Source organism: Triticum dicoccoides, chromosome 7B (assembly GCF_002162155.2).
Source record: "Triticum dicoccoides isolate Atlit2015 ecotype Zavitan chromosome 7B, WEW_v2.0, whole genome shotgun sequence".
In the NCBI taxonomy this organism is placed as follows: Eukaryota; Viridiplantae; Streptophyta; class Magnoliopsida; order Poales; family Poaceae; genus Triticum; species Triticum dicoccoides.
This window is the reverse complement of record NC_041393.1, coordinates 491307874-491320794: the sequence shown is the minus strand read 5'-3', so window position 1 is coordinate 491320794 and position 12921 is coordinate 491307874.

Below are 12921 nucleotides of genomic sequence, written 5' to 3'. Positions count from 1 at the left end.
CGCCTTAAGTAAGATGACATGATGTAGAGGAATTAACTCAAGCAATATGACGATAACCCCATCTTTGTATCCTCGATGGCAGCAATTCAACACGTGTCTCGCTACCCCTACTTTGTCACTGGGTGAAAGCATGCAAGATTGAACCCAAAGCTAAGCACCTCTCCCATTGCAAGAAAATCCATTCTAGTTGGCCAAACCAAAATGATAATTCAAAGAGAAATACAAAGATATCAAATCATGCATATAAGAATTGAAAGAAGATTCAAATAATATTCATACATAACTAATCATAAATCCACAATTCATCAGATCTCGACAAACACACCACAAAAGAGTATTGCATCGGATAGATCTCCAAGAACGTCGACGAGAACATGGTATTGAGAATAAAAGAGAGAGAAGAGCCATCTAGCTACTAGCTATGGACCCGTAGGTCTGAGGTAGACTACCCACACTTCATTGGAAGGGCAATAGAGTTGATGTAGATGCCCTCCGTGATCGAATCCCCCTCTGGATGGATGCCGGAAAAGGCCCCAAGATGGGATCTCACGGGAACAGAAGGTTGCAGCGGTGGAAAAGTGTTTTCATGGATGCTTCTGTGGGTTTTGGAATATATGTGAATATATAGGAGGAAGATCTAGGTCAGAGAGTCCCCGAGGAGCCCACAAGGTAGGCCCCGCCCCCTAGGGCGCGCCCTCCACCCTTGCCGCTGCCTTGTGGCTCTTCTAACTTGCACTCCAAGTCCCCTGGGTGTCTTCTGGTCCAAGAAAAATCATCATGAAGTTTTATTCTGTTTGGACTCCGTTTAGTATTCCTTTTCTACGAAGCTCAAAAAAAGGAAAAAGCAGAAACTGGCACTAGGCTCTAGGTTAATAGGTTAGTCCCAAAAATAATATAAAATAGCATATTAATGCATATAAAACATCCAAAACATATAATATAATAGCATCGAACAATCAAAGTTATAGATACGTTGGAGACGTATCAAGCATCCTCAAGCTTAATTCCTGCTCGTCCTCGAGTAGGTAAATGATAAAAATAGATTTTTTTATGTGGAATGCTACCTAACATATTTATCCATGCAATTTTCTTCATTGTGGCATGAATGTTCAGATCCATAAGATTCAAAACAAAAGTTCAATATTGACATAAAAACAATAATACTTCAAGCATACTAATAAAGCAATCATGTCTTCTCAAAATAACATGGCCAAAGAAAGCTATCCCTACAAAATCATATAGTCTCGCTATGCTCCATCTTCATCGCACAAAGTATTTAAATCATGCACAACCCCGGTTTTAGCCAGGCAATTGTTTCATACTTTAGTATTCTCAAACCTTTTCAACTTTCACGCAATACATGAGCGTGAGCCATGGACATAACACTATAGGTGGAATAGAATATGGTGGTTGTGGAAAAGACAAAAAGAAGGAGATAGTCTCACATCAACTCATCATATCAACGGGCTATGGAGATGCCCATCAGTAGATATCAATGTGAGTGAGTAGAGATTGCCATGCAACGGATGCACTAGAGCTATAAGTTTATAAAAGCTCAAAAAAAGAAACGAAGTGGGTGTGCATCAAACTTGCTCACACAGGAATACCTAGGGCATTTGAGGAAGCTCATCATTGGAATATACAAGCTAAGTTCTATAATGAAAAATTCCCACTAGTATATGAAAGTGATAACATAGGAGACTCTCTATCATGAAGATCATGGTGTTACTTCGAAGCGCAAGTGTGGAAAAAGGATAGTAACATTGCCCCTTCTCTCTTTTCTCTCATTTTTCTGGTGGGCTTTGTCGGTGTCAAAACCGGCGGATCTCGGGTAGGGGGTCCTGAACTGTGCATCTAAGGCTAATGGTAACATGAGGCAGGGGACACAATATTTACCCAGGTTCGGGCCCTCTCTATGGAGGTAATACCCTACTTCCTACTTGATTGATCTTGATGAATATGAGTGTTACAAGAGTTGATCTACCACGAGATCGTAATGGCTAAACCCTAGAAGCCTAGCCTATGGAATTATGATTGTTATCCCATGGACTAAACCCTCCGGTTTATATAGACACCGGAGGGGGCTAGGGTTACACAAAGTCGGTTACAGAGAAAGGAATCTACATATCCGTATCTCCAAGCTTGTCTTCCACGCAAAGGAGGGTACCATCCGGACACGGGACGAAGTCTTCTATCTTGTATCTTCATAGTCCAACAGCCCGGCCAAAGTATATAGTCCGGCTGTCCGAGGACCCCTTAGTCCAGGACTCCCTCAGTAGCCCCCGGACCAGGCTTCAATGACGATGAGTCTGGCGCGCAGATTTGTCTTCAGCATTGCAAGGTGGGATCCCTCTCCGAATACTTTAATGTACCTGACTTAAATAGCAGTGTCCGGCTTTTCATTTAATGACGCGCTCATCGGCTTCCACACCTTCATGACTCCAGCTTCCACATGTCGAGCGAATATGAGAGGTTGAGGCATTTTTACACTTGCCACCCTGACCATGAGAGAATAGTCTTATTTAAAGAGACGGGGATCTTCAGATCTAATCCACGCCATCTCCCCAAACGAGGAATACTCAGAGCTTGCCCGCAAAAACCACCCCAATGGCTAGCGCTTGCAACTCCTCCTCGCGTCCTCACAGCCCCAAACAGGGTGATTGGGAAAAGTGTTCTCTATCCCACGACCAACTAGTGAAGCTGCAGACCCAAGGATTCCTTCCTCCCATAGATCTAGCCCATGTACGAGCCGGATTGGCTTCCTTCGATGTCGGGGAGCAGGCGGAGAAGTTCCCCAACCCATCCAGGGGAACGGGTGTGTTTTGTTCCCTATTTGCTGAGAGGTGTTGGATTTCCAATCCATCCATTCCTTCGAGGGCTTCTGGAGCATTACGGTCCAACTGCACAACTTTACACCTTCCTCCATCTTGCATATTGCGGGCTATGTCGCTCTTTGCGAGCTATTTTTGGGCTGCGAAGCTCATTTTGAGTTATGGAAGAAGCTGTTTTGCCTCATCCCTCGTAACCAGGAGAGATCGATATTACAAGTGGGCGGAGCCGAGATATGGCGCATTACCGGAACCGGATACCTATCCGCTACACCGAAGAAGGCATCCGAAGAATGGCCTTCCGAATGGTTTTATGTTGAAGACGTTTCCCTTCCTGACCAAATCCGGAGGGGTCTTCCCGAATATTCAAGTACTCCATTGAAGAAACGCTTTAACTGGCATCCTCGGAGCCCCAGAGAGGAAGATAGTATGGAAGTCCACCAGCTGATGAGCAAGATAAAGACGCTCGCTCAATCCGGATTGTCAATAGTCGAGCTTATGGCAATATCCATAATGCGAGGGGTTCAACCACTCCAATACCAAGGGCGCCCGATGTGGCACTTCAATGGAGAAGATGATGCCACCCGCTATGGTCGGAAGGGTCCGGACACTTCCGCCGCTTTGGCGAAAATACTATCCAGATTATACAAAGGGGAGGAGGAGGAGTTCATCCGCATTAAGCCCAGGAATGGATTTTCTATGGACAACCCTCCCAGTTGGATGAGTTTTGATCCCATTACTCTACTCCATCGACTCCTTGAATCATTTTCCATAAATATTAATCTGTCATTTACAACAGGAATGGCGAAAAGTCACCAGGGAGATCCATAGCCCCGCCCCACAACTAGGCCCTTGATCCCGGATTCGAAAAGGATCCGGATATATTCGTGGAGCTCGGGGAAGGGGTATTTTACCAGGCGAGCTGTGATGGCACCGAAGTGGCCATCATCATTGACTATCCCATTCTCCTCCCTGCGTCGCATGTAAGTAATTAAGAGAGTTGTCCTTTGATAGAATTCCCTCTTTCTGCCTTACCCACCGCACTATATTATGCTCTAAAGGGGAGGAGATCGGCACGCAAGAAGGCGACGCCTATGACAGGCAGGCTTCCGAAGAGGAAGGCAAATAGAGATATGGTCAAGCCTTCATTGAAGAGGTATGGTTTTAAATTCTCCCCATGGCCGTCATCTTAAAGTATGACACTACCAGTTGTGTTTTATTAGGAGGAACATCCGCCGGACTATGTCCGGGGATCCTGCTGGTCATGCCTCTACTAGCCGAATTCCAGAACCTGCCGCAAGGACATAGGCTAACACGTAAGTGAAACCGGGTTATCATTCGGAGGATGCAGATAAAGTATCCGCCACAAATTCCGAAGTGGAAAGCGCCATGAACCATCGGCGCCGGCGGGCCGCTCTTCACGACCCTGGTTTTTCAGAAGAAGCTTTCAATGCCTTCAACTCGGGTGATGCATACATCCGAGCTGCTCGAGATGGGCTTTCCAGAGCCATAGATCAATATTTGAAAGATATGCGGGTAAGTACACATTTGTGTACCAGTAGCCCCCGAGACTTGAAGCAGTTAAGCAACTGATTTAAGGACCGTTGTATACCCAGGTGCTCAAAGAGAAGAACGACCTGTTGTCTCGAGAGCTGAAGAGGTGTCAAGCCCAGCTAGCTGCTGCTACCACCAAACTGGAGAAATCCAAGAAGGCAGCAACTCTTAATGTTCCCCTCTATCGAGAAAACATGATCATATACCAGGATTATTCATACAGGTGCGAATCTTATGAAAGAGGCACCGACGATCACACAAGCGGAAAATCTAGGAGCTCAAAGGCAACTGGCGGCGGGTGAACGTATACTGACACAAGTCAGGACAGAGAAAAACAAACTCCAAGATGCCAACACCAAGCTCGGTGAAGAGCTTAAAGATGTGCGAGCCCAGCTAGCTGACTCCGTGAAGGAGAATAGGAAGCTGCGAGGCGTCATATTTACTATGTGTTTGGACTTACCTTTATATAATTCGGCAAGGACAGAGACGACAATAATGATGTCTGCAGGTATATTGACGGGCCGTCCCGAAGAGGAGGTGTCCGGATTGTCGAGCGATCTGCTACAAGAGCTGTCGCAAATGCACGAGCGAGCTCGGCAGGCGATGCAAAGTATTGCCAAGGCCTTATGGCCATCGGACTCCCCTCCAGGAAGTATGGAGGGGCTTGTACAACTGTTTAAGGGGGTGCGGCGGTGCTTCCGACTATGGAAGATATCAGCATGTCGTGAAGGTGCGCGAGAGGCCTAGGCCATGGTGAAGACACGGTATACCAAGCTCGACCTGAATCACATGGCCCGGGTCGGACTGCTAGGGTCAGATGGAAAAGAAATTCCAGTTAGTTTTGTATATGACCAGGTACAAGTAGCCGCCATGTATTCCCAACAGGATTGTAGGTTAGATAGCCTTTTGGAAGGCATAGAATAAGAATTTTTTGAGTCTAAGTGACTATGTACTTCGAATGAAAAATTATGTCTCTAGCTGAATTATAAATGTCATGGCAGACCTTTTCGCTTCATCCTCTGGACTCGAGGGTGCGGAGTGCTTCTGAATACCCGCTCAATAATATATACCAGGGTATGCGTGGAAGCCAGGCGTAGGGGTCATAGTTGCTTGAACAGACAAGTATCCAGCTAGTTATGTTATATTACATTTTAATCGTAAGAAACATCTTCCAGAGAGAGTAGTTCCGTTAAGGGTTCCTTTCCCTAGGTAAGCATGCATCAAAGTGCATGTCCGAACTGTTTTTTTAAACCACAACATACATAACATCTGGGGGTTCATAATGCTACAAGTAAATAACATCTTTAGTTTGCAGACCAAATATTCCCTTAAGAACGCTAGCTTTCGGATTCACCCAGTCTGAGGTACACATCCGGATGACCCGACAGTAACAATCGCAGAGGTGCTCCCTTTATGCCCTAGCCGAACTAACGGGAACGTAGGGCATAAGCACAGGAGCCAGACAACCCAGCTTGGCCAAAACTTAAGTCATATCAGTGCATATAATGGCGAAGAAAAGGTACATACGTGGAAAAGACACATATGCGGTGAGCTTGATGCCCGGAAAATAATAGCAATAAGCTTCTATACAAGATGCCCCCAGGTATAGTTGACATACATATTAAGAATTGTATGTGTTATAGGTGTATGGTTTAACCGTACCAGAGCTTTACAATATAAGAAATAAAAGTGAAAAGAGAGGAAAAATAAATAAAGGGAGGAAATAGGGAAAAAAGAGACGAACGAAGAGTCCGACGCTAGGCATAGAATCTTCGGAGTCTGGCCACGTTCCATGGGTTTGGCTCTAGGAGGTTGTCTGATGCATCACACAGGCGGTACGCTCCTCCAGTGAGAACTTCGTCAATGATGAAGGACCCTCCCACTTGGGCTTGAGTTTGTCCTTTTTCTTCTCTGGCAAGCGTAGAACGAGTTCGTCAATGTTATAAGTCTTGGCCCGTACTTCTCTGCTTTGATATCTGCGAGCCTGTTGTTGATAGAATGCGGAACGGGCCTTAGCCACGTCGTGCTCCTCCTCTAGGGCATCTAAGCTATCCTGCTAATCCAGCTCGGCCTCTCTCTCTTCATACATGCACATTCGAGGTGAGTCATGAATAATGTCGCAGGGTAACACAACCTCTGCGCCGTACACCATGAAGAAAGGTGTGTATTCGGTAGAACGATTGGATGTGGTCCGCAGCCCCCAGAGTACGGAGTCGAGCTCCTCCACCCAGTGCTTGTTTGATTCTTTCAAAGACAGCACTAGTCGGGGTTTAATGCCGCTCATAATAAGACCGTTGGCCCATTCAACATGACCATTGGTTTGTGGGTGATAGACGGAAGCATAGTCGAGCTTGATGCCCATATTAGCGCACCATGCCTTTACCTCATCAGCTGTGAAATTGGAGTCGTTGTCGATGATGATACTGTGCGGGACGCCATAACGGTGCACAACACCGGATATAAAATCTATCACAGGCCCGCCTTCGGCCATTTTAATTGGTTTTGCTTCTATCCACTTTGTGAATTTATCCACCATGACCAACGGGTATTTTTTCTTATGGCTTCCTCCCTTAAGAGGTCCGACCATATCAAGCCCCCAGACCGCAAAAGGCCAAGTAATGGGGATTGTTTGTAGAGCGGTAGGTGGCATATGGCTTTGGTTGGCGAAAAGTTGGCATCCGACGCAATGTTGGACAAGGTCCTGTGCATCTGCTCGGGCCGTCGGCTAGTAGAAACCTATATGGAAGGCCTTTCTTACAAGGGCCGGAGCTGCATCGTGGTGATCGCCGAGGCCAGCATGAATTTCAGCCAAGAGCCATCGCCCCTCTTCCTCAAAGATACATCTTTGAAGTACTCTGGTAGCACTTTTCTTGTAAAGTTCTCCCTTGTGGACTTTATAGGCTTTAGAGCGCCGCACAATGCAATGTGCTTCATTCTGGTCCTCGGGAAGTTCTCGCCTATTAAGGTAGGCCAGGAAGGGTTCGGTCCATGGGGCGATGACCTCCATGAAGAGATGGGCCGATGGTGTAATTTCAGTGGTTGAGCCCCCGATGATGTCAGTGTGTTCGGAATCTGGGGTTGTATTCAGATCCGGATTAGTATTGCTGCTTTCCCCTTGCCACACCACGGATGGCTTGAAGAGCCTTGCCAGAAAGATGTTAGGTGGGACAGGGTCGCACTTGGCGCCTATGCGAGCAAGGACATCCACCGCTTGATTACTTTCACGAGCCACATGGTGAAACTCGAGCCCCTCGAAACGAGCCGACATTTTGAGAACGGTGTTACGATAAGCCGCCATCTTTAGATCTTTGGCATCAAAATCTCCATTTATTTGAGATATTGCGAAGTTTGAATCTCCGCGCACTTCCAGGCGTTGTATGCCCATGGAAACGGCCATCCGAAGACCATGCAATAAGGCTTCGTATTCGGCTGCATTGTTGGAGTCTGTGAATAATATTTGTAGGACGTACTGGACAGTATCTCCATTAGGGGATGTTAGGACAATGCTTGCCCCTAGGCTTGCCAACATTTTTGAGCCTTCGAAGTGCATGACCCAGTTGGAATATGTGCCGTAATTTTTAGAGAGTTCGGCCTCAGTCCATTCAGCGATGAAGTCGGCCCATACCTGGGATTTAATGGCCCGGCACAGTTTGTATGATATGTCGAATGGGAGGATCTCAATGGCCCACTTGGCAATCCGGCCCGTAGCATCGCGGTTGTTTATTATGTCATTAAGAGGTACTTCAGAGGCCACCGTTATCGAGCACTCTTGAAAGTAGTGTCATAGCTTCCGGGATGCCATGAAAACCGCGTATGTTATCTTTTGGTAATGAGGGTACCAGGATTTGCATGGTGTGAGGATAGTGGATACGTAGTATACCGGCTTATGGAGCGGGAATTTGTGTCTGTCCTCCTCTTGTTCGACAACGAGTACCGCACTCACAACTTGGTGTGTGGCCGATATATATAATAACATGGGTTCGCCGATGTTTGGCGTGGCCAGGATTGGGTTGCTTGCTAGAAGAGCCTTTATTTCTTCCAATCCGGTCGTTGCTTCGTCCGTCCACTCGAAGTGATCGGTGCGTCGGAGAAGGCAATAGAGTGGCAATGCCTTTTCTCCTAGCATGGAGATAAAGCGGCTCAAAGCTGCCACGCATCCGGATAGTTTTTGGACTTGTTTAAGGTCCGTTGGCGTAGCCAACTATGACAAAGCTCGGATTTTAGCTGGGTTTGCCTCAATTCCTCTATTGGAGACGATGAAGCCCAGAAGCTTTCCGGCGGGCACGCCGAAAACACATTTTTCTGGATTGAGCTTAATGTCATATGTTCGGAGGTTGTCGAATGTAAGACACAGATCGTCTATTAGTGACTCGACATGTCTGGTTTTGATGACTACGTCATCCACGTATGCTTCAACTGTTTTGCCGATTTGTTTCTCCAGCCATGTTTGAATCTTGCGTTGATAGGTGGCACCGGCGTTTTTAAGCCCGAAAGGCATAGTGTTGAAGCAAAAAGGCACGTATGGGGTGATGAATGCCGTTGCGGCTTGATCGGACTCCTTCATCTTGATTTGATGGTATCCGGAATATGCGTCGAGGAAACACAGTGAGTTGTGTCCTGCCATAGCATCGCTGATCAATGTGGGGGAGGGGAAAAGGATCCTTAGGGCAGGCCTTGTTGAGGTCTTTGAAATCGACGCATAGGCGCCATGATTTATCCTTCTTTGGTACCATCACCAAGTTTGCTAGCCAGTCCGGGTGTTTTATCTCTCTGATGAATCTGGCCTCGAGTAGCTTGGCTAGCTCCTCTTCCATGGCTTGTTATTTGGGTTCGGAAAAACGTCGTAATGTTTGCTTGACCGGCTTTTATCCCTTCAATATGTTTAGGCTATGTTCGACCAGTCTGCGTGGGATTCCTAGCATATCAGAAGGGTGCCAGGAGAATATATCCCAGTTTTTGCGTAGGAACGCACGTAGTGCAGCAGTGACCATGGGGTCCAGCTGTGCCCCTATGGAAGCTGTGTTGGTGGAGTCCGTTAGGTGGACCTGGAATTTGACTATTTCGTCTGCTAGTTTAAAGGAGGTGGATTTGGATCTCTTATCAAGTATCACGTCGTCCCTATCCACCGTGGAGTGCAATGTAGTTAATTCTTTGGCCGCGAGGGCTTCAAACAATGCCTCGAGGGCCAAGGTGGCGGTTTTGTTTTCGGCGCGGAGTGCTATGTTCGGATCACTAGCAAGAGTGATGATTCCATTGGCCCCGGGCATCTTTAGCTTCATGTACCCGTAATGGGGCACATCCTGTAAGCTTACAAATGCATCTCGCCCTAACAGGGCATGATATCCGCTGTTGAAAGGGGCCACTTGAAAGGTTATCTCTTCGGATTGATAATTCTCCAGCGTGCCGAATACCACATCGAGTGTGATTTTTCCCGCACATCGTGCCTCCCGACTGGGAATAATTCCTCGGAAGCTCATATTACTTTGCTCAATGCGGCTCCTGTCTATTTCCATTTGTTGAGAGTTTCCTCGTAAATGAGGTTTAGTCCGCTGCCGACATCCATACACACTTTGCTAAGTCGAAAGCCGTCCATGATTGGACTAACGACCAATGCGGTAGGTGCCCAGACTATTCTGAATTTTGGTTCATCACTGGCTTTAAAAGTTATGGCCGTGTCGTTCCAAGGGTTTATTGCTGCAACTTGGCAGACTTCAGCGAGGCCGCGGAGTGCCCTTTTGCACCTATTGTTTGAGGTGAAAGTCTCAAAGACTGTCAATACTGTAGGGTTGTTGTCTTCCGTGGGATGTTGCTCTGTGGTGTTTTTGATGAGGAGATCCTCGCCGCTCTTGGCCACCTGCCGGAGTATCCAACATGCTCGAAGGCTATGGGTTGGAACGGTATCCGGTGTTGTGTGTATTTTGCATGGCCTATCGAGCCATCCCTCCAAGACGGTTCCGCGCCCTGTAATGGGCTTCGATTTATTATTTATTGGATCAAGTGACCTACGAGGGTGCATCCTTTTTGTCCGGACGAGGGGTTTAATGGAAACTGGCACCTCCCAAGGGGCTGCCTGAGTTTTCCAGGTGCTTTCAATTGTGCAGTACTTCTGTACTATTGTTGCCAAGTCAACAAAGTGTGATACATTATAGCGATTGATTGCATTGAGGATTCCCTCATCCATGCGGTTTTTGCAGAATAATGAGATTGCGTCTTCATCACAACAGTCCTTGATCCTGTCCTTGAGGAGGCGGAATCTGGTCCAGAAGTGATGGACCGTTTCCTGGGACTGCTGCCTAATGTGAGTAAGATTGCTTGTTTCTGGGTGGGTGGGTGGCTTTAAATCCGAATCCCGACCCAACCTGAGATCCGGAGCTTGAGGAATTTCCGAGCTTAGTATCTCGGGCTCCGGAGTATAAGCCAAATTTTCTAGCCCACAGTCTGACTCTAGGTTCGGGATAGGGGGTGTGTTTGCCCGTGGGCGAGTATTCGGCTCTGTGAGCTCGGAAATCCAGACATAACTTGCCCTCAATACGGAGAGAGAGTAGTTGCGTTGTTCCTCCACTACCTCTATCTGATGGGTGATCGGTGGAGATTCAATCTCTCTCTGACCGGGTTTAAGCCTAATCCGATCGTAGTACGTAGCGACTCCCAAGGCGGCGATACAGTCCAGGAGTTCATTTAAAGACGACAACTCCATCAGATGCATCTGCTCGGAGTATTCTGAGCTGACGTGGAGGCGATTTTCGATGACCCGAGAAGTCATCGTCGGTGCAACGGCCGAAGGGGTGGTCATAGTGAAGCCGCCAAGCCGGAGAGCTTGTCCTGAGGCCAGGGCTCCTCCGGCGGTGATGTTGTCCTTGATAACAAGGCGAGCCATCAATCCTATCTTCGATGTCATAGTGGAACTCTCAATGAAAGCACCAATGTCAGTGTCAAAACTGACAGATCTCGGGTAGGGGTCCCGAACTGTGCGTCTAAGGCTAATGGTAACAGGAGGCGGGGGACACAATGTTTACCCAGGTTCGGGCCCTCTCTATGGAGGTAATACCCTACTTCCTGCTTGATTGATGTTGATGAATATGAGTATTACAAGAGTTGATCTACCACGAGATCGTAATGGCTAAACCCTAGAAGCCTGGCCTATGGAATTATGATTGTTGTCCTATGACTAAACCCTCTGGTTTATATAGACACCGGAGGGGGCTAGGGTTACACAAAGTCGGTTACAGAGAAAGGAATCTACATATCCGTATTGCCAAGCTTGTCTTCCATGCAAAGGAGAGTCCCATCCGGACACGGGACGAAGTCTTCTATCTTGTATCTTCATAGTCCAACAGTCCGGCCAAAGTATATAGTCCGGCTGTCCGAGGACCCCTTAGTTCAGGACTCCCTCAGGCTTCTTTGGCCTCATTTTTTATTTGGGCTTTTTTGGCCTCTATTATTTTTCATAAAGTCCATAGACTCATCCCAACTTGTGAGGGAATCATAGCTTCCATCATTCTTTCCTCACACTAGATGACCCATTGCGCCAATGGCACAAAGGCCGACTGTAAGCCAAGTATTGGAAGAGCGTGCATTAACATATTGTTGTTCAAAAAGCATAGTTCATGATACTATATGCAGCAAGCGAGCGATAGTCATACGCACATGATTGTCATGGTTTGTTTTACATAAGATCAAAAATGATGCACTAAGTCATGCAGCAAAGGATTCTTGTGATCTGTTTAGATTGGATAGACAATCATGCAGAGGCCTTTGGACGTGCAGTTGAAGACGAAAACATATATTTGTTTTATCATGGTTGTTTCAAAAGCATTCCACACAGTAGTCTAAGCAGCAAATAACCGATAGCTAAATGCACAGGATGCTCTTAGGGGATTACATAAGATCCAAAAGGATGATAAACACATAAGTCTTGGTAGGCATTTATACTAATATTAAGTTATATAACAAGGGGCTTTTGCAGTTTGCTTATATTGAGTAGACGGTCAGGCGCAGTCTCTTGGAAGTGCATTTGAAGGTGAAAGCATATGCTTGCCCTTTGTTCATGTATGCCTGACGGAAGAAGTTGCTCCAACCTTTGATGATGGTGGCCCTCACTACAAAAAAAAGACACATTCATGACATTTTGGGCCGAACGAATTTTTTTCTGTCATACATATGACACTTCTATGACGATAATTGTGACAGAACCCGGTATCATCATAGATGTGGTGGGATCCTACTTCTATGACAAAAAATCATGACAGAAAATGGGCTTTTCGTCCTGGGCGGGCCGGAGACGCAGCTGCATGACATTCTTTGGGCCGTCCATGACGGAAAAAACCGTGGTAGAAGCGAGGGGAGGAAAATTTTGGGGAGTTGCCGGTTACGGTGGGAGGTCGGGGGCCGAGCGATGCGCGTTTCTCTCGTACACGTACGCGCGTGTGTGCGAGGTATTAGCTCTAACTGAACCCGAGCGAGGCGTTGGGATCTAACTGAACCCGAGCGATTGCACTGCAGGCTACGCGTTACTGAACCCGAGCGATCGATCGATGGC